Below are 22916 nucleotides of genomic sequence, written 5' to 3'. Positions count from 1 at the left end.
TGATCAACGAAATGGACAGTCTACTCAGCAAAATAGATCTCAACAATATCTGGTTGAAGACTATTGTGAAGTGGATGAGGGATTTCAGCAAAATGGGTACTAGGACAGCCATGGACAGAGAGAGGGAGTAGTATCAGTTCCAGTGGATCAGAGTGGGCCTTATGTCGCAGTAGCAACATCAGGTGTAGTCGAACCGTTTCTGTTGGATACTGGTGCCGCAAAAAGTTCTATCATTCATGCGAAACTCCCTGGCGCACCTTTGTCCGGCTCAACAAATGTTTCTGTAGGTTTTTCAGGCGCCCCTGTTTACAACCCGATATCTGGTCCTTTGTCTATTTCTGTTGGACCGTGTCACTTGAAAGCACCCCTGATTTTGACGACGGGTTGTAATGAAAATCTGCTTGGTTTAGATTTGTTAAAACGACTATATGCGACATTGTACTGTTCTCCGGAAGGAGTACAGCTTACATTGGGTAAAAATATCACTTCTCCGATGTACTTGTCAATGGATGCACTCCCGCCAGAGCTGCGTTCACTCCCTGATTCTCTTTGGGCGACTGGTCCTAATGATGTAGGCCTTTTAGAAATACCACCATATGTAGTAACTTTGAAAGCAAATGTAAAATTTCCAAGAATTCCGCAATACAAAATATCTAGTGAAGGTGAGCGTGCACTTTTATTGATTGTACAAGATTTGATTAAGAAAGGTGTGGTTGAAGAAACTAGAGGAAATGTCTGTAACAGTCCTGTACTACCCATTCTGAAACGAACTGATCCCACAAAGTCTCCAGTGTATAGGTTTGTTATCGACCTCAGAGAAGTTAATAAGATTGTAGTTCCGCAGTTTCCTGTGGTTCCAGACATTACTGCCTTGTTAACATTAATTCCTGCTGCAGCCACTTGGTTCTCAGTCATCGACTTGAAGAATGCCTTTTTCAGCATTCCGATAGCCGAGGAAAGCAGCGATATTTTCGGCTTCTGTCTAGGAGGTCGAAGTTTCAGATTCAAACGCGCTCCACAAGGCTATTGTGAGAGCCCATCCATTTACAGTCAAGCATTAAAAAGCCAGTTAGATTCCTTTGTCCTTCCTCCAGGTTCTGCTCTAGTACAGTATGTAGACGATCTTTTAGTGGCTGCCGATGACAAAGAAACTTGCAAAGCAGCTACGATCTCGTTATTGCATCATTTGTCTAATTTGAATCACAAGGTGTCACCTTCGAAAATGCAATACTGCTGCCAAGAAGTGACCTACCTAGGTCATCTCTTGTCAAAGGAGGGAAGGAAGTTGACCCCAGAGAGAATAAAAGCAATTACGCAGATGAGTGTTCCACGCACACAGAGAGAAGTACGTGCGTTCCTAGGTATTACCTCTTACTGTAGGCAGTGGATCCTAAATTTTTCTCTTTTAGCAAAACCATTGGTAGCTTTGACTGGGAAAAATGTTCCGAGTCCGGTGCCATGGTCTGATGAATGTCAAGAAAGTTTTACTGAATTACGAAAAGCATTGTGTTCAGCTCCTGTATTGGGTACACCTGATTACAGTAAGCCATTCACGCTCTATGTTCATGAGAGAGAAGGTTGCGCGTTGAGTGTTCTGACACAGAAGTTTGGTGATAAACAACGCCCTTGTGCGTATTTTTCATCAACATTAGATCCGGTAGCTAGAGCGTTACCTAGTTGTTTGAGAGCTACAGCGGCAGCTGCGGCTTCCATTCGACAATCTGCTGGTTTGGTGATGAACAACATGTTAGTGGCCATGGTTCCTCATGCGGTGGATACACTCATGAATCGAACGAAGACACAACACCTTACCAGTGCGAGACTATCTGGTTATGAGCTGACATTACTAGCGAGTCATATTCAGATCAAAAGATGTAATGTATTGAATCCAGCAACGCTGTTGCCGACTGATCAAGAGTCGAGTGATTTCGAGCCACATGATTGTTGTTTTAAAACGGAGGAAGAGACAAAAGGACGAATTGACTTAAAGGATACTCCGTTATCCGATCCAGATGGCACGCTGTATGTGGACGGGTCATGTTTTAAATTGGAGAATGGTGATGTGACTGCTGCTTACGCAGTAACGACTTTGAGGACGATTGTGGAGACTGCAAGAGTGAGTCAGAATTCTGCCCAAGCTGCAGAATTAATAGCTCTAACAAGAGCGTGTGTTTTAGCTAAGGGAAAGAGAGTGAATGTCTTTACAGATAGTCAGTACGCATTTGGCGTGGCCCATAGTTTTGGCCGTTTGTGGAGAGAAAGAGGTTTCATTACGTCCCATGGGACTAAGATTCAACATGGTCAGCTAGTTAACGACTTGTTGGAATCTCTAACCTTGCCGACTGAAGTTGCGATTGTAAAGTGCAGTGCTCATAAAGCAATCACGGATGATGTTGGTCGCGGGAATGCTTTTGCTGATGAAACTGCTAAACAGACAGCTAGAGACACGATGAGCAGAATGTATGTTGCTACGTCTGCAAGATGGATTGCTGAGTCTGGAATGTGTGAGGATACTATGGAAAGTGTGAAAGAGATTCAGAAAGAAGCAACTGAGGAGGAAAAACGTGTATGGAAAGAAAGTACGGGCAAGTTGGATTCGAATGGGTGTTGGATTGATTTGACAGAACAGCAGCGTTGGATGTTGCCTGATGCGTATGTGCTTGCAGTGGTGACGATGGCGCATGGAGTAGCGCATATAAGTTCTAAAGGAATCTGTAAGATGTTGGCTCCGGTCTGGAAGAATGATGGAATCAGTAAGTGTGCAGAGAGAGTGGTGAAAAATTGTATGGTATGCCTGATGCATAATCCTGGCAAGGGAACTCCAACTCCTGCTGGTCACTTCGCTCCTCCTTCCTGCCCCTTTGAAGTGATTCAGTTAGATTTCATTCACATGGATCGCTGTAATAATTTGAAATATGTCCTGGTGGTAGTCTGTGCTTTTTCCAGGTGGATCGAAGCATACCCACTAAAGGACAACACTGCCCTATCAACTGCCAAGATTCTTCTCAAAGAATATTTCCCTAGATTCGGTATGCCACGGATTGTATGGTCAGATAACGGAAGTGAGTTTATAGGGAAAGTTATGCAGAGTGTGTGTGCTGGCCTAGGTCTGAAACAAAAGTTCCACAGTGCGAACCATCCCCAGTCTGCTGGTTTAGTGGAGGGTTACAATGGCACCCTCAAGCTGAAACTAGCTAAAATACAAGCATCCACAGGTTTAGCCTGGCCAGACGCACTTCCTTTGGCTTTGTTATCAACGAGAGCAACTGTACATTCTAGAGTGGGGCTTAGCCCCTATGAGATAGTGTTTGGCCGTCCGGCAAATATTTGGGGTGTGCCGAGGCCTAAGGAGTTTTGTTCTCTAGAATATCCTATGTTGATAGACTACCTTTACGACTTGACTGCTAAATTGAGTCTTATTCACCAACAGGTTTTCGATGCTTTACCAAAGCCTCCGGAGAGTCCAGGGCATCAGCTGAAACCAGGAGATCTTGTGGTTATCAGGAATTTCGCGAGGACGAAGAACCTTCAGCCGAGATTTGTCGGCCCCTTCCAGATCCTGCTTGTAACAAGAACAGCAGTTCGTGTGGCTGGTCGCAAGCATTGGGTGCATGCATCCCACGTAAAGCGTGTACCTTTGCCACTTCCTTACGACGACTGGGTGAAGAAGGGAATTGGTTCCTCCGAATTTGAAAGCACGCCAAACTTCATCCCTTTCAGCGATGCCGAATTGATCACTGACACTCCAAGCTCTGACTCTCCTTCAGAAAAGACTCCTTTGAACTCTGAACATTTGTCCCCTGCATCAGAAAAAACTCTGTCATCTGCGAACTTGAACACTGCAACAGCTACCAGTGAAACGCTATTTGCCGATCAGACAGTACGTGCGAAGCAAATATATAATTTACGAAACCGTAAAATGGACAAATAAAGCAGGCAACTGCCCATTGTGATATTTTGAAATTTTGAACTTTTGCCTTCAGCCAGGAAGTTTGCTATTATTTTGTTGTTTTAAAATTGCCTTGCCGTCTGGGTAGCCGTAGGGTCGTGGCTGTGTGCCTAGTTGAATCTGCGGGGGTCTGACACAAGGTCGATCTTTCTGTTGGTTCTGGGAACTCCCAGGGCTGATAGAGGCATTTTCATCTACGTACACATCATCAGTGGTCGCGAGCGGATTGTAGAAGATGGAGCTTCCTGCGCTGCAACGAGAAAATGTGATTTATGTTAGCAGAAACAGACTTTACAGAATCCTTCACAGCAAATGCTTTTTGATGCAATGTGCCATTACATTCTTGATTGTTTTGATAAACGTTGGTGGGAGGAATCGTTTTCAGTATAAATTTGATTTTTGTGCCAGTTACTACAGTACCTCCCCTTGATTCTGTTACTTCTACTGTTTCCTCTATACACTCTTTTCACTCGTTTCCTGAACATGAGCAAGCCCGACGCTCAGAATTCATCAACAACACTTTTGTACAGCTCTTGCACCAACACCAACTGGTAGTTAACACTACAGACTGCTGGGTGTGTGGCTTGATACCCCACACTATGGATAAAGGTATTCCTTATCTGGTTTTGCCTTTCAGCTACAATGGATCATTTCAGGCCCTTCAAACCATCTTTGCTTATGCCCTTGAAACTTATCCTCCACGTCCACCACGTTCCACTAAATATAACTCTGCCAACAAAGCTTTAGTCCAGGGAATTATTGACATGATCAAGGACGTCAATAATACTCCATCATACCCTAGAGACGAATTGCGAGTATATTTAAGTTGGAATACTTCAGAGTATCGCCTTAGTTTAGGAGAAAGCAAGCGCAAAAGCTCAACTCCAATCTGGGTCGTACCTCACCGAGGTCAGGTCTGTTTGCAAGGGAATGGGAGGAATCCGAGAGCTCAGCTAGGGAGGAGTGAGTGCGTAGAGACTTACGTGTTTCCGGCTAACTCTTCCCCTGCCTTTCTTACTGCTAGGGGTACCTACTTCATCTGTCGAGACAGAGTTTATACATGGTTGCCTGTCGACTTTTCAGGATCATGCTATATTGCTCGATTGTTGCCCCCAACATACACTGCTTCATCTGATTACCACAGAACCAGAGTAGCGAGAGGTGTCTTCAGTAAGGAAGATACTGCTGGTCAGGAAGCTGGAGACTTCTTCAAAGGCTTTCTTCCGTTCTGGGGGCCTATGGCCAATAGTAGAAACATACGTCAGCTAACACGGGTAGTTGAATCTACTATTACCGAAACTGCTGGTGCCCTTAGCAATCTGACAGCTGAGCTTCAGGCGGATAGACTCATGACGTTGCAGAACCGTATGGTTCTAGACGTTATCCTTGCAGATCGAGGTGGGGTATGCAGAATGATCCAATCGAGCTGCTGTGTCTTTATTCCTAATAATGCTCCAACAGTCTATGAGGCGATCTCTAAGCTACACAAGATTTCCGACTCTATTCACGTAGACAAGGTAAACTGGTCCTTCATGGAGTGGTTTTGGACTCTGATCTCAGCGTGGGGATGGAAGGTTCTAATGGTCATTGGTGTCATCTTAGTATTCCTGTTCTCATGCTGCCTGATTATCCAGTGTGGTCCTGCTCTGTGTAGTCTTTGTGCTGCAACTTGTCTTAGAAAACCACCTGCGTTTGGAGAAAAGGCACGAGAAAGGATGATGATACAACAGCATGTCACTGACCTGATGAGCATAGAATTAGATTCTGACATAGATTAAGTAATTGCCTATGTAAGGGCAAAAGGAGGTCTGAGGTTCCGTGACGATTTGAACCCGTGTTTTCAATATTGTCGGAAATACATAATATTGGTATCGGCGAACCGCAAATGATCCATTTAGCATATCCTGGTGTTTTCGCTATGCTACGAGCAAGAGCACTCCTTTTATAAACACATTTCTGATCTACCCACGGCATCCATCTTAGATCATGGCCGCCATTTTGTGTTTCTTGCCCTCACATACGCAATAACCTCTGATCACTTCATTTCGATTAAGGACACGTAGCCTTAGCCGGAGATTCACCTCTTTCATGACACGTGCACCTTAAACCAGATCACGCTGTAGCTGCATGACTCGACAAAGGCTGCCTCCTCTGCCCGAGGCCAGTCCTGCTAAACTGGTCTTCGTGTCCATTGTCCTGATCACGATTAGGCGGCCGAAGCCGGTAGCCTTGCCCATTTACGACCCACAAACATCTCTTATCCTGCTTTCCCATCTTCCACACCTGGCTCCGTTTCTTTCTTTCTGAATCTTTATTAGGGGGAGGTAACGAAATTTACGATGAGGCGGTCCGGCTCTTGAATGCAATATTGACAAGGGATTGTGATGAACTAGTGGGAACCCCTCTTCGTAGATGTTTGGTATCAGATTTTATCAACGATTCCTATGTACGCCAAATATTTATTGTTTATGACACAAAGGTTTTGGGAATGTACCAACATGTGAAGAATTCGCCTGAAGGCCAAAATTTAGTATATAAGGAGCAACCCTCTTTGTACAATTTGAACACGCTCCTAGTTACTGCCCATGCGTAGTTTCTGTGACTTCTGTGTCCCTGCAGTAATAAACCTTTGGTCTTTGACGCCACCATCGAGAAGCCCGTGTTTCTGTTCATTTGTGCACCAAGGCAGGTGGAACTCCGGGGTCTTTGGGTGTTGTTCCCTGACACCTCTGGACGGAACCAAAAAGTCCAGAACTCCAGTTTCCTGAGCACCCTAATCATAAAAGGCCACTCCACCGAGTCAAAGGCTTTTTCCATATCAAGGAAAACCGTTAGCGCGGTATTTTCTTGGCGGACATGTTGCATCGTCCCCAGCACAGTGTGAATATTGTATGTTAGGTTTCTGTTGGGGACAAAGCCGGACTGTTCTGGCGCGATGAGTTCGGGGACCAAGAGAGCCAACCGATTGGCCAACACCTTAGCGTATATTTTGGCATCAACGTTCATTAGACTGAGGGGCCTGTATGAACTGCAAGATTCCGGGGGCTTCCCAGGTTTCAAAATGGTGACCAGCAGAGCCTCTATCATTGTGAGGGGCATCACACCGTCCTCGCATATAACATCGAAGAGGGAGATCAGATGCAGAACCAGTTTGTCCTTAAAGGCTTTGTAAAAGCTCACAGTCAGACCATCGGAGCCCGGAGCACTGCCCGATCGCATGCCGGAGAGGGCTTCCAGAATCTCTTCCTCCTGAATGGGGGACATCAGAAATTCCCTGTCCGAGTTCGGCAGATAGGGCATGGCAATGTGGTCGAGGTAATCATCCATTTCGTCTTTAACACCCAGCGATCTGGACTTATATAGCTCGGCGTAGTATCGCTGAAAAGTATGGAGGATCTGCTCCTCGTCAGTGACCACTTCACCCTCCGGCGTGCGTAACTCGTCAACCACGAGTGGCCGCCTAGAACCACGTACCATTCGGGCCAGGAGGGCACCCGGCCTTTCTCCCTCCCCGTAGGCTCGAGCCGTCGCGTATTTCCCCATGTGAAGTATCTCCCTGTCAGCCAGTCTCTGGTACTCAGACAGCAAGGGGTTAAGTTGAGAGGGAATGTCAGGCCCCGGGTCGTTTAGCTGTTGACCCTCCAGATCTGACAGTTGGGACTCCAGTGACGCCAATTCCCGTCTGATAGTCCGCAGCACACTGGAGTGTTTAGACATGGCCATGCCTCTTATGTAGGCCTTGAACACCTCCCACAGTGTGGAAAAGTTGTCTACCGAGCTTAAATTGGCATCAAAGAACGAGTCAATGTCTTCAGCCAATTCGCCCCGAAAGGCGTCGTCCAGCAGGGAGTAGGGAAGGAACCTCCAGGTAAAGGGGGGGATACCCCTCCTAGCGGTGGCCACATGCAGCAGAATGGGGGAGTGGTTCGAGAGAGTGCGTGGGAGCACCTCACAGGAACGAATACTACTCATTACAGATTGTGATGCCAGCCAGTAGTCGATCCTGGTATGAATATTGTGGTATTCGGAATAGTGTGTGAAGCCACCTTTCATGGGATGTTTACTTCTCCACACGTCCACCAAATCTAAGTTAATCAGCTCCGCATTCATATAAGCGGCCGAGGCTACCGACCTGCGGGCGGGTCCAGCAGAGCGGTCCAGGACAGGGTCAAAAACAAAGTTAAAATCACCTCCCCACAGTACTCCGGTGTTGGCGTGCGACCTACTGTGTGCCGATAGATTGGCATAGAAGTCTGGGTTGTCGTAGTTAGGACCATAAACGTTGACAATCAACAGGTCAATTCCCTTACCCACACACCTAGCAATAACAAATCGACCCTCAGCGTCTGCTACCACAGGGACCAATTTTAGTCGTGAGGTCGGGCTGACCCAGGTATGGACCCCCCGGGAGTGTGTCGTAAATCCTGCTGCCACTGCATTTCCCACGAGCCCACCAGCCTGCAACATCCTGCTATTAAGGGGCAAATGTGTTTCCTGAAGAAGGGCCAGATCGACATGATGCCTGTGTAAGTAGCTAAGGACCTTCCGCAATTTACGGTAGTCGTTCAGGCCCCGCACATTCCAATACATCATCTTCAGGGTCTGAGGGATGTGTGTAGTGTTACTTACAGCGGTATTAGACATATCAGCAACGGGTAATCTAGAGAGCAGTCAGTGATTTCGGCAGCTCGAGTTCCAGATCTGGATACAACTTCCGGCAACACATTATATAGGTTCCATAACATTAAAATGCACAGGCGGCCAGTCGCCGCGTCTTCAGACGGGTATTTCGATCCAAGCACAACCTCAAGCAGCACCTCACTGGGTTCCACATGCAACCCCCCGCAAACAAGGAAACAAGAACATCCCTCAGCAACCCCCCACAGTTTGGCCTTCCATCTCCCTGCCCACCCACAGCCGACCACCCCCAACCAGGTCAGACAGATCCCAATACCACCCCCCATCGACCCAAAATTAACAAAACCAAGGTAGTCTTGAAACTGGCTCACAGTGGAGCCGAACAGCCAAAAGCACCGGGGCAGAGAACGCCTGTCAGGAGCAGTTCCACCTACTGCTCAGCTACACAGATCAAATTGGTCCCTCAGGCCTGCCCCAGCAGGTAGTTCAGTGTCGTTAGCAAAGCACTCCAAAGTGCGCCTCCTCCCCACCTACCCCCTCGAGGCATACAAATGACCAGTACAAGTACCGGCTAATCATTAGGTTGTGACCCCCCTCCTCCCGGCAGCGCCCATCCACGAAAAACAAAACTGTCGGACGGCACCCATCAGAGTGTCCGTAGAACTCGTCCATCGTACCACAACATTGGAACTGCCAGTATCATTCAATCCATCACTTACCGCCCCTCTGGGGGGCCCAGCGTCTCCGAGTGGGGAGCAACTCTACATCGTAGAAAGTAAGACAGAGTACGCTACGGACTCCTGATCAGTCCTGCTCATCCATGTGGGAAGCGGAGCCGGAATCATCATCGTGGTGCTTCTGGGCTTCCTTGCGTTCTCTAGTCCATTCTTTCAGGGACTTCTGGAGGTCCCTGGGGTCCGTAAAGAAGTGAGAGTGCCCCTGTTTGTTGATTCGGAGCTTGGCAGGATATAGCATAGCATAATCTAGGCCAAGGGCACGCAGCTGTTTCTTGTACGGTGCAAATTGCCTCCTTTCCTCCTGGACCTTGGCAGTGAAATCCGGGTAGAGGGAGATGTCCATGCCCTCGTATTGCAGCTTGCCTTTGTCTCTCGCCAGGCGCAGCGCCGTGTCCCTGTCTCGGTAGTTGAGAAGTTTCGCTATGATAGGGCGAGGGGGCGCGTCCGGCTTCGGCTGAGGGCCCAGAGTACGGTGCGCCCTTTCGACAATGAACATGGGCGAGAAGGCCTCCTCCCCCAGCAATACCTTTAAGAGTTTCTCGACAAAGAGTTCCATTTTGCCGGTTTGGGTGGTTTCCGCCACACCCGTGATGCGGATGTTAGATCTGCGCGACCTCGCCTCTAAATCTTCGACTTGTCCTGTATAACCTGGAGGAGCCTGCCAAATTGCTTCCTATCTTTGTCCCATTCTGTTTGTGCCTCCTCCGCTTCAGTGAGCCGCCTTTCTGCCATGTCCAGGCGCTCCGCATGTTTGTCGACGCGTTACGCCATGCGGTCCATATGATATGACAATGCGTCGATGTTGGTGCCAACAGACGCTATACTGTCCTGTATCCCCTTCTCCATGGACACAAGCATGTCCCGCAGTTCTGTGCCCGCCGGGCCAGTCGCTGTGGCACCCTTTGGGGACGCCTCGGTTGCAGGCGTTTCCGTCCCTTTAGGCCGCCGCCGATCAAAGGAGATTTTAGCCTGCGTAGAGTCGTTCTTCCCCATGGCAGTCCTGGTTGGGGGATAGACAAGTGGGCAGAGGGCTCCTTGCCCCTCTTCGGAGGTCAGGAGCAGTGGCCGGTGAACTCAGGGGAGGTGTACTGCTACTGCCAGTCGCAGGGACCGCTAGGCCAGGTTCAGCGTCACGAGGGAACGGTTCCAAAATGGCGCCTGCAGGAGAATCACTCTGTTTACGCACGGCTCCGGCGGGAACTCTTCCTACAATGGCCGACAACGCTGCATCCACACCATCCCTTAACACACAGCACAAAGGGGGGGAAGGATCGCGGGTCCGTCGGGGCGCGCTGGTCCGGCTGCGTACTCACTATGACTCCGCCGGTACGAGGCCGCCGTTTGGCGGCAGCCGAAACGGCTACTGCACTGCTGAGGAGTCGCTCCTTGCGAGGACGAGGGTCCAAGATGGGGGGCAGCGGCCGTGGAGTGGGAGGTGTACCAGCGCCAGTCCGCTCAAGTATCGAAACACTCCCCGCAGGACCGAGACTCCGGCCACGAGGGTTTGCTGCAGCCGCACGTCGGGTGACGTCGCTCGGCCCGCTCTCCAGGATAGTCCGCGGCTTCAGGCCCAGTCCGCAACCGCCGAAGCGTCACTGCTCTCCGCCCGGAGATCGCAGCTCTCCAGGGCCACCGACCCTACCGATAGTGACAAGGGGTCCCTGGTGGAGGAATAGTGCTAAATGCAGTAGTCTGGACACTGTGCAGGATGAGTAAGCAGGATTTTACAGGGGCTTAGGCGAGGAGCCGAAGGCTCACGCGTCCACCATCGACGCCGGCTAGCTCCGCCCCCCAAGTTTTTCACTTTTTATAGGTTTCGCTCTCTTACGTGTTTTTGGGGGCCTGTTTGGGGGTGAGTTTTGGGGTCTTGGAGCACTGCTGGGTATGGATACCTTTGATTGCAAGAGGTTTGAAGCAAATTCATGATGGCAAAGGGGAGTTAGGGCCTAGCTGCAGAAAGCGCGTGGAGTGATTTTGGAAATTTGCCTGAAAATTTCTAAGTCCCCATTTTTGTAGTTTTGCTTTTTGGCTGTTTGGGGGTCTTCCACTTCTTTCCGCCTGGGTTGACGGGTCTGGGGCCATTGCTGGGAAGGTCTAATACCGGATAAAAGTGTTTTGGATAAAATACATGGTGAAAAAGTTTGTTACTTTTTATAGTTTTCGCTCTCTTTCGTGTTTTTGGGGGCCTGTTAGGAGGGGTTCCCGGTGTTTGGGGGTGGGTTTTGGGGTCATGGAGCACTGCTGGGTATGGATACTTTTGATTGCAAGAGGTTTGAAGCAAATTCATGGTGGCAAAGGGGAGTTAGGACCTATCTGCAGAGCCCGCGGAGTGATTTTGGAAGTTTGCCTAAAAATTTCTAAGTCCCCATTTTTGTAGTTTGTTTTTTGGCTATTTGGGGGTCTTCCACTTCTTTCCGCCTTGGTTGACGGGTCTGGGGCCATTGCTGGGAAGGTCTAATACCAGATAAAAGTGTTTTGGATAAATTACATGGTGAAAACGTTTTTCACTTTTTATAGTTTTCGCTCACTTTCGTGTTTTTGGGGGCCTGTTTGGGGGGGTTCTTGGTGTTTGGGAGTGTGTTTTGTGGTCTTGGAGCACTGCTGGGCATGGATACTTTTGATTGCAAGATGTTTGAAGCAAATCCATGGTGGCAAAGGGGAGTAGGTCCTAGCTGCAGAGAGCGCGTGGAGTGATTTTGGAAATTTGCCTGAAAATTTCTAAGTCCCCATTTTTGTAGTTTGTTTTTTGGCTGTTTGGGGGTCTTCCCCTTCTTTCCGCCTGGGTTGACGGGTCTGGGGCCATTGCTGGGTAGGTCTAATACCGGATAAAAGTGTTTTGAATAAAATACATGGTGAAAAAGTTATTCACTTTTTGGAGTTTTCGCTCTCTTTCATGTTTTTGGGGGCCTGTTTGGAGGGGTTCCTGGTGTTTGGGGGTGGGTTTTGGGGTCTTGGAGCACTCATGGGTATGGATACTTTTGATTGCAAGAGGTTTGAAGCAGATCCGTTCTGGCAAAAGGGAGTTAGGGCCTAGCTGCAGAGCGCGCGTGGAGTGATTTTGGAAATTTGCTTGAAAATTTCTAAGTCCCCATTTTTGTAGTTTTGCTTTTTTGGCTGTTTGGGGGTCTTCCACTTCTTTTCGCCTGGGTTGACGGGTCTGGGGCCATTCCTGGGAAGGTCAAATACCGGATAAAAGTGTTTTGGATAAAATACATGGTGAAAAACGTTTTCACTTTTTACAGTTTTCGCTCTCTTTCGTGTTTTGGGGGGCCTGTTTGGGGGGGTTCCTGGTGTTTGGGGTGGGTTTTGGGGTCTTGGAGCACTGCTGGGTATGAATACTTTTTATTGCAAGGGGTTTGAAGCAAATCCATGGTGGCAAAGGGGAGTTAGGGCCTAGTTGCAGAGCGCGCGTGGAGTGATTTTGGAAATTTGCCTGACAATTTCTAAGTCTCCATTTTTGTAGTTTTGCTTTTTGGCTGTTTGGGGGTCTTCCACTTCTTTCCGCCTGGGTTGCCGGGTCTGGGGCCATTGCTGGGAAGGTTTAATACCGGATAAAAGTGTTTTGGATAAAATACATGGTGAAAAAGTTTTTCACTTTTTATAGTTTTCGCTCACTTTCGTGTTATTGGGGGCCTGTTTGGGGGGGTTCCTGGTGTTTGGGAGTGTGTTTTGGGGTCTTGGAGCACTGCTGGGCATGGATACTTTTGATTGCAAGATGTTTGAAGCAAATCCATGGTGGCAAAGGGCAGTAGGGCCTAGCTCCAGAGCGCGCGTGGAGTGATTTTGGAAATTTGCCTGAAAATTTCTAAGTCCCCATTTTTGTAGTTTGTTTTTTGGCTGTTTGGGGGTCTTCCACTTCTTTCCGCCTGGGTTGACAGGTCTGGGGCCATTGCTGGGAAGGTCTAATACCGGATAAAAGTGTTTTGGATAAAATACATGGTGAAAAAGTTTTTCGCTTTTTGTAGTTTTCGCTCTCTTTCGTGTTTTGGGGGGCCTGTTTGAGGGGGTTCCTGGTGTTTGGGGGTGGGTTTTGGGGTCTTGGAGCACTCCTGGGTATGGATACTTTTGATTGCAAGAGGTTTGAAGCAGATCCGTGGTGGCAAAAGGGAGTTAGGGCCTAGCTGCAGAGCGCAAATGGAGTGATTTTGGAAATTTGACTGACAATTTCTAAGTCCCCATTTTTGTAGTTTTGCTTTTTGGCTGTTTGGGGGTCTTCCACTTCTTTTCGCCTGGGTTGACGGGTCCGGGGCCATTGCTGGGAAGGTCAAATACCGGATAAAAGTGTTTTGGATAAAATACATGGTGAAAAACTTTTTCACTTTTTATAGTTTTCGCTCTCTTTCGTGTTTTGGGGGCCTGTTTGGGGGGGTTCCTGGTGTTTGGGGTGGGGTGTGGGGTCTTGGAGCACTGCTGGGTATGAATACTTTTGATTGCAAGGGGTTTGAAGCAAATCCATGGTGGCAAAGGGGAGTTAGGGCCTAGCTCCAGAGCGCGCGTGGAGTGATTTTGGAAATTTGCCTGAAAATTTCTAAGTCCCCATTTTTCTAGTTTGTTTTTTGGCTGTTTGGGGGTCTTCCACTTCTTTCCGCCTGGGTTGACAGGTCTGGGGCCATTGCTGGGAAGGTCTAATACCGGATAAAAGTGTTTTGGATAAAATACATGGTGAAAAAGTTTTTCGCTTTTTGTAGTTTTCGCTCTCTTTCGTGTTTTGGGGGGCCTGTTTGAGGGGGTTCCTGGTGTTTGGGGGTGGGTTTTGGGGTCTTTGAGCACTACTGGGTATGGATACTTTTGATTGCAAGAGGTTTGAAGCAGATCCGTGGTGGCAAAAGGGAGTTAGGGCCTAGCTGCAGAGCGCAAATGGAGTGATTTTGGAAATTTGACTGACAATTTCTAAGTCCCGATTTTTGTAGTTTTGCTTTTTGGCTGTTTGGGGGTCTTCCACTTCTTTCCGCCTGGGTTGCCGGGTCTGGGGCCATTGCTGGGAAGGTTTAATACCGGATAAAAGTGTTTTGGATAAAATACATGGTGAAAAAGTTTTTCACTTTTTATAGTTTTCGCTCACTTTCGTGTTATTGGGGGCCTGTTTGGGGGGGTTCCTGGTGTTTGGGAGTGTGTTTTGGGGTCTTGGAGCACTGCTGGGCATGGATACTTTTGATTGCAAGATGTTTGAAGCAAATCCATGGTGGCAAAGGGCAGTAGGGCCTAGCTCCAGAGCGCGCGTGGAGTGATTTTGGAAATTTGCCTGAAAATTTCTAAGTCCCCATTTTTGTAGTTTGTTTTTTGGCTGTTTGGGGGTCTTCCACTTCTTTCCGCCTGGGTTGACAGGTCTGGGGCCATTGCTGGGAAGGTCTAATACCGGATAAAAGTGTTTTGGATAAAATACATGGTGAAAAAGTTTTTCGCTTTTTGTAGTTTTCGCTCTCTTTTGTGTTTTGGGGGGCCTGTTTGAGGGGGTTCCTGGTGTTTGGGGGTGGGTTTTGGGGTCTTGGAGCACTCCTGGGTATGGATACTTTTGATTGCAAGAGGTTTGAAGCAGATCCGTGGTGGCAAAAGGGAGTTAGGGCCTAGCTGCAGAGCGCAAATGGAGTGATTTTGGAAATTTGACTGACAATTTCTAAGTCCCGATTTTTGTAGTTTTGCTTTTTGGCTGTTTGGGGGTCTTCCACTTCTTTTCGCCTGGGTTGACGGGTCCGGGGCCATTGCTGGGAAGGTCAAATACCGGATAAAAGTGTTTTGGATAAAATACATGGTGAAAAACTTTTTCACTTTTTATAGTTTTCGCTCTCTTTCGTGTTTTGGGGGCCTGTTTGGGGGGGTTCCTGGTGTTTGGGGTGGGTTTTGGGGTCTTGGAGCATTGCTGGGTATGAATACTTTTGATTGCAAGGGGTTTGAAGCAAATCCATGGTGGCAAAGGGGAGTTAGGGCCTAGCTGCAGAGCGCGCGTGGAGTGATTTTGGAAATCTGCCTGAAAATGTCTAAGTCCCCATTTTTGTAGTTTGTTTTTTGGCTGTTTGGGGGTCTTCCACTTCTTTCCGCCTGGGTTGACAGGTCTGGGGCCATTGCTGGGAAGGTCTAATACCGGATAAAAGTGTTTTGGATAAAATACATGGTGAAAAAGTTTTTCGCTTTTTGTAGTTTTCGCTCTCTTTCGTGTTTTGGGGGGCCTGTTTGAGGGGGTTCCTGGTGTTTGGGGGTGGGTTTTGGGGTCTTTGAGCACTACTGGGTATGGATACTTTTGATTGCAAGAGGTTTGAAGCAGATCCGTGGTGGCAAAAGGGAGTTAGGGCCTAGCTGCAGAGCGCAAATGGAGTGATTTTGGAAATTTGACTGACAATTTCTAAGTCCCGATTTTTGTAGTTTTGCTTTTTGGCTGTTTGGGGGTCTTCCACTTCTTTTCGCCTGGGTTGACGGGTCCGGGGCCATTGCTGGGAAGGTCAAATACCGGATAAAAGTGTTTTGGATAAAATACATGGTGAAAAACGTTTTCACTTTTTATAGTTTTCGCTCTCTTTCGTGTTTTGGGGGCCTGTTAGGAGGGGTTCCCGGTGTTTGGGGGTGGGTTTTGGGGTCATGGAGCACTGCTGGGTATGGATACTTTTGATTGCAAGAGGTTTGAAGCAAATTCATGGTGGCAAAGGGGAGTTAGGACCTATCTGCAGAGCGCGCGGAGTGATTTTGGAAGTTTGCCTAAAAATTTCTAAGTCCCCATTTTTGTAGTTTGTTTTTTGGCTATTTGGGGGTCTTCCACTTCTTTCCGCCTTGGTTGACGGGTCTGGGGCCATTGCTGGGAAGGTCTAATTCCAGATAAAAGTGTTTTGGATAAATTACATGGTGAAAACGTTTTTCACTTTTTATAGTTTTCGCTCACTTTCGTGTTTTTGGGGGCCTGTTTGGGGGGGTTCTTGGTGTTTGGGAGTGTGTTTTGTGGTCTTGGAGCACTGCTGGGCATGGATACTTTTGATTGCAAGATGTTTGAAGCAAATCCATGGTGGCAAAGGGGAGTAGGGCCTAGCTGCAGAGAGCGCGTGGAGTTATTTTGGAAATTTGCCTGAAAATTTCTAAGTCCCCATTTTTGTAGTTTGTTTTTTGGCTGTTTGGGGGTCTTCCCCTTCTTTCCGCCTGGGTTGACGGGTCTGGGGCCATTGCTGGGTAGGTCTAATACCGGATAAAAGTGTTTTGAATAAAATACATGGTGAAAAAGTTATTCACTTTTTGGAGTTTTCGCTCTCTTTCATGTTTTTGGGGGCCTGTTTGGAGGGGTTCCTGGTGTTTGGGGGTGGGTTTTGGGGTCTTGGAGCACTCATGGGTATGGATACTTTTGATCGCAAGAGGTTTGAAGCAGATCCGTTCTGGCAAAAGGGAGTTAGGGCCTAGCTGCAGAGCGCGCGTGGAGTGATTTTGGAAATTTGCTTGAAAATTTCTAAGTCCCCATTTTTGTAGTTTTGCTTTTTTGGCTGTTTGGGGGTCTTCCACTTCTTTTCGCCTGGGTTGACGGGTCTGGGGCCATTGCTGGGAAGGTCAAATACCGGATAAAAGTGTTTTGGATAAAATACATGGTGAAAAACGTTTTCACTTTTTACAGTTTTCGCTCTCTTTCGTGTTTTGGGGGGCCTGTTTGGGGGGGTTCCTGGTGTTTGGGGTGGGTTTTGGGGTCTTGGAGCACTGCTGGGTATGAATACTTTTTATTGCAAGGGGTTTGAAGCAAATCCATGGTGGCAAAGGGGAGTTAGGGCCTAGTTGCAGAGCGCGCGTGGAGTGATTTTGGAAATTTGCCTGACAATTTCTAAGTCTCCATTTTTGTAGTTTTGCTTTTTGGCTGTTTGGGGGTCTTCCACTTCTTTCCGCCTGGGTTGCCGGGTCTGGGGCCATTGCTGGGAAGGTTTAATACCGGATAAAAGTGTTTTGGATAAAATACATGGTGAAAAAGTTTTTCACTTTTTATAGTTTTCGCTCACTTTCGTGTTATTGGGGGCCTGTTTGGGGGGGTTCCTGGTGTTTGGGAGTGTGTTTTGGGGTCTTGGAGCACTGCTGGGCATGGATACTTTTGATTGCAAGATGTTTGAAGCAAATCCATGGTGGCAAAGGGCAGTAGGGCCTAGCTCCAGAGCGCGCGTGGAGTGATTTTGGAAATTTGCCTGAAAATTTCTAAGTCCCCATTTTTCTAGTTTGTTTTTTGGCTGTTTGGGGGTCTTCCACTTCTTTCCGCCTGGGTTGACAGGTCTGGGGCCATTGCTGGGAAGGTCTAATACCGGATAAAAGTGTTTTGGATAAAATACATGGTGAAAAAGTTTTTCGCTTTTTGTAGTTTTCGCTCTCTTTCGTGTTTTGGGGGGCCTGTTTGAGGGGGTTCCTGGTGTTTGGGGGTGGGTTTTGGGGTCTTGGAGCACTCCTGGGTATGGATACTTTTGATTGCAAGAGGTTTGAAGCAGATCCGTGGTGGCAAAAGGGAGTTAGGGCCTAGCTGCAGAGCGCAAATGGAGTGATTTTGGAAATTTGACTGACAATTTCTAAGTCCCCATTTTTGTAGTTTTGCTTTTTGGCTGTTTGGGGGTCTTCCACTTCTTTTCGCCTGGGTTGACGGGTCCGGGGCCATTGCTGGGAAGGTCAAATACCGGATAAAAGTGTTTTGGATAAAATACATGGTGAAAAACTTTTTCACTTTTTATAGTTTTCGCTCTCTTTCGTGTTTTGGGGGCCTGTTTGGGGGGGTTCCTGGTGTTTGGGGTGGGTTTTGGGGTCTTGGAGTACTGCTGGGTATGAATACTTTTGATTGCAAGGGGTTTGAAGCAAATCCATGGTGGCAAAGGGGAGTTAGGGCCTAGCTGCAGAGCGCGCGTGGAGTGATTTTGGAAATTTGCCTGAAAATGTCTAAGTCCCCATTTTTGTAGTTTGTTTTTTGGCTGTTTGGGGGTCTTCCACTTCTTTCCGCCTGGGTTGACAGGTCTGGGGCCATTGCTGGGAAGGTCTAATACCGGATAAAAGTGTTTTGGATAAAATACATGGTGAAAAAGTTTTTCGCTTTTTGTAGTTTTCGCTCTCTTTCGTGTTTTGGGGGGCCTGTTTGAGGGGGTTCCTGGTGTTTGGGGGTGGGGTTTGGGGTCTTTGAGCACTACTGGGTATGGATACTTTTGATTGCAAGAGGTTTGAAGCAGATCCGTGGTGGCAAAAGGGAGTTAGGGCCTAGCTGCAGAGCGCAAATGGAGTGATTTTGGAAATTTGACTGACAATTTCTAAGTCCCGATTTTTGTAGTTTTGCTTTTTGGCTGTTTGGGGGTCTTCCACTTCTTTCCGCCTGGGTTGCCGGGTCTGGGGCCATTGCTGGGAAGGTTTAATACCGGATAAAAGTGTTTTGGATAAAATACATGGTGAAAAAGTTTTTCACTTTTTATAGTTTTCGCTCACTTTCGTGTTATTGGGGGCCTGTTTGGGGGGGTTCCTGGTGTTTGGGAGTGTGTTTTGGGGTCTTGGAGCACTGCTGGGCATGGATACTTTTGATTGCAAGATGTTTGAAGCAAATCCATGGTGGCAAAGGGCAGTAGGGCCTAGCTCCAGAGCGCGCGTGGAGTGATTTTGGAAATTTGCCTGAAAATTTCTAAGTCCCCATTTTTGTAGTTTGTTTTTTGGCTGTTTGGGGGTCTTCCACTTCTTTCCGCCTTGGTTGACAGGTCTGGGGCCATTGCTGGGAAGGTCTAATACCGGATAAAAGTGTTTTGGATAAAATACATGGTGAAAAAGTTTTTCGCTTTTTGTAGTTTTCTCTCTCTTTCGTGTTTTGGGGGGCCTGTTTGAGGGGGTTCCTGGTGTTTGGGGGTGGGTTTTGGGGTCTTGGAGCACTCCTGGGTATGGATACTTTTGATTGCAAGAGGTTTGAAGCAGATCCGTGGTGGCAAAAGGGAGTTAGGGCCTAGCTGCAGAGCGCAAATGGAGTGATTTTGGAAATTTGACTGACAATTTCTACGTCCCGGTTTTTGTAGTTTTGCTTTTTGGCTGTTTGGGGGTCTTCCACTTCTTTTCACCTGGGTTGACGGGTCCGGGGCCATTGCTGGGAAGGTCAAATAACAGATAAAAGTGTTTTGGATAAAATACATGGTGAAAAACTTTTTCACTTTTTATAGTTTTCGCTCTCTTTCGTGTTTTGGGGGCCTGTTTGGGGGGGTTCCTGGTGTTTGGGGTGGGTTTTGGGGTCTTGGAGCACTGCTGGGTATGAATACTTTTGATTGCAAGGGGTTTGAAGCAAATCCATGGTGGCAAAGGGGAGTTAGGGCCTAGCTGCAGAGCGCGCGTGGAGTGATTTTGGAAATTTGCCTGAAAATGTCTAAGTCCCCATTTTTGTAGTTTGTTTTTTGGCTGTTTGGGGGTCTTCCACTTCTTTCCGCCTGGGTTGACAGGTCTGGGGCCATTGCTGGGAAGGTCTAATACCGGATAAAAGTGTTTTGGATAAAATACATGGTGAAAAAGTTTTTCGCTTTTTGTAGTTTTCGCTCTCTTTCGTGTTTTGGGGGGCCTGTTTGAGGGGGTTCCTGGTGTTTGGGGGTGGGTTTTGGGGTCTTTGAGCACTACTGGGTATGGATACTTTTGATTGCAAGAGGTTTGAAGCAGATCCGTGGTGGCAAAAGGGAGTTAGGGCCTAGCTGCAGAGCGCAAATGGAGTGATTTTGGAAATTTGACTGACAATTTCTAAGTCCCGATTTTTGTAGTTTTGCTTTTTGGCTGTTTGGGGGTCTTCCACTTCTTTTCGCCTGGGTTGACGGGTCCGGGGCCATTGCTGGGAAGGTCAAATACCGGATAAAAGTGTTTTGGATAAAATACATGGTGAAAAACGTTTTCACTTTTTATAGTTTTCGCTCTCTTTCGTGTTTTGGGGGCCTGTTAGGAGGGGTTCCCGGTGTTTGGGGGTGGGTTTTGGGGTCATGGAGCACTGCTGGGTATGGATACTTTTGATTGCAAGAGGTTTGAAGCAAATTCATGGTGGCAAAGGGGAGTTAGGACCTATCTGCAGAGCGCGCGGAGTGATTTTGGAAGTTTGCCTAAAAATTTCTAAGTCCCCATTTTTGTAGTTTGTTTTTTGGCTATTTGGGGGTCTTCCACTTCTTTCCGCCTTGGTTGACGGGTCTGGGGCCATTGCTGGGAAGGTCTAATACCAGATAAAAGTGTTTTGGATAAATTACATGGTGAAAACGTTTTTCACTTTTTATAGTTTTCGCTCACTTTCGTGTTTTTGGGGGCCTGTTTGGGGGGGTTCTTGGTGTTTGGGAGTGTGTTTTGTGGTCTTGGAGCACTGCTGGGCATGGATACTTTTGATTGCAAGATGTTTGAAGCAAATCCATGGTGGCAAAGGGGAGTAGGGCCTAGCTGCAGAGAGCGCGTGGAGTGATTTTGGAAATTTGCCTGAAAATTTCTAAGTCCCCATTTTTGTAGTTTGTTTTTTGGCTGTTTGGGGGTCTTCCCCTTCTTTCCGCCTGGGTTGACGGGTCTGGGGCCATTGCTGGGTAGGTCTAATACCGGATAAAAGTGTTTTGAATAAAATACATGGTGAAAAAGTTATTCACTTTTTGGAGTTTTCGCTCTCTTTCATGTTTTTGGGGGCCTGTTTGGAGGGGTTCCTGGTGTTTGGGGGTGGGTTTTGGGGTCTTGGAGCACTCATGGGTATGGATACTTTTGATCGCAAGAGGTTTGAAGCAGATCCGTTCTGGCAAAAGGGAGTTAGGGCCTAGCTGCAGAGCGCGCGTGGAGTGATTTTGGAAATTTGCTTGAAAATTTCTAAGTCCCCATTTTTGTAGTTTTGCTTTTTTGGCTGTTTGGGGGTCTTCCACTTCTTTTCGCCTGGGTTGACGGGTCTGGGGCCATTGCTGGGAAGGTCAAATACCGGATAAAAGTGTTTTGGATAAAATACATGGTGAAAAACGTTTTCACTTTTTACAGTTTTCGCTCTCTTTCGTGTTTTGGGGGGCCTGTTTGGGGGGGTTCCTGGTGTTTGGGGTGGGTTTTGGGGTCTTGGAGCACTGCTGGGTATGAATACTTTTTATTGCAAGGGGTTTGAAGCAAATCCATGGTGGCAAAGGGGAGTTAGGGCCTAGTTGCAGAGCGCGCGTGGAGTGATTTTGGAAATTTGCCTGACAATTTCTAAGTCTCCATTTTTGTAGTTTTGCTTTTTGGCTGTTTGGGGGTCTTCCACTTCTTTCCGCCTGGGTTGCCGGGTCTGGGGCCATTGCTGGGAAGGTTTAATACCGGATAAAAGTGTTTTGGATAAAATACATGGTGAAAAAGTTTTTCACTTTTTATAGTTTTCGCTCACTTTCGTGTTATTGGGGGCCTGTTTGGGGGGGTTCCTGGTGTTTGGGAGTGTGTTTTGGGGTCTTGGAGCACTGCTGGGCATGGATACTTTTGATTGCAAGATGTTTGAAGCAAATCCATGGTGGCAAAGGGCAGTAGGGCCTAGCTCCAGAGCGCGCGTGGAGTGATTTTGGAAATTTGCCTGAAAATTTCTAAGTCCCCATTTTTCTAGTTTGTTTTTTGGCTGTTTGGGGGTCTTCCACTTCTTTCCGCCTGGGTTGACAGGTCTGGGGCCATTGCTGGGAAGGTCTAATACCGGATAAAAGTGTTTTGGATAAAATACATGGTGAAAAAGTTTTTCGCTTTTTGTAGTTTTCGCTCTCTTTCGTGTTTTGGGGGGCCTGTTTGAGGGGGTTCCTGGTGTTTGGGGGTGGGTTTTGGGGTCTTGGAGCACTCCTGGGTATGGATACTTTTGATTGCAAGAGGTTTGAAGCAGATCCGTGGTGGCAAAAGGGAGTTAGGGCCTAGCTGCAGAGCGCAAATGGAGTGATTTTGGAAATTTGACTGACAATTTCTAAGTCCCCATTTTTGTAGTTTTGCTTTTTGGCTGTTTGGGGGTCTTCCACTTCTTTTCGCCTGGGTTGACGGATCCGGGGCCATTGCTGGGAAGGTCAAATACCGGATAAAAGTGTTTTGGATAAAATACATGGTGAAAAACTTTTTCACTTTTTATAGTTTTCGCTCTCTTTCGTGTTTTGGGGGCCTGTTTGGGGGGGTTCCTGGTGTTTGGGGTGGGTTTTGGGGTCTTGGAGTACTGCTGGGTATGAATACTTTTGATTGCAAGGGGTTTGAAGCAAATCCATGGTGGCAAAGGGGAGTTAGGGCCTAGCTGCAGAGCGCGCGTGGAGTGATTTTGGAAATTTGCCTGAAAATGTCTAAGTCCCCATTTTTGTAGTTTGTTTTTTGGCTGTTTGGGGTCTTCCACTTCTTTCCCCCTGGGTTGACAGGTCTGGGGCCATTGCTGGGAAGGTCTAATACCGGATAAAAGTGTTTTGGATAAAATACATGGTGAAAAAGTTTTTCGCTTTTTGTAGTTTTCGCTCTCTTTCGTGTTTTGGGGGGCCTGTTTGAGGGGGTTCCTGGTGTTTGGGGGTGGGGTTTGGGGTCTTTGAGCACTACTGGGTATGGATACTTTTGATTGCAAGAGGTTTGAAGCAGATCCGTGGTGGCAAAAGGGAGTTAGGGCCTAGCTGCAGAGCGCAAATGGAGTGATTTTGGAAATTTGACTGACAATTTCTAAGTCCCGATTTTTGTAGTTT

The sequence above is a fragment of the Lissotriton vulgaris genome, chromosome 4_1, assembly GCF_964263255.1.
Source record: "Lissotriton vulgaris chromosome 4_1, aLisVul1.2, whole genome shotgun sequence".
Taxonomy (NCBI): Eukaryota; Metazoa; Chordata; class Amphibia; order Caudata; family Salamandridae; genus Lissotriton; species Lissotriton vulgaris.
This window is presented reverse-complemented; position numbering follows the sequence as displayed.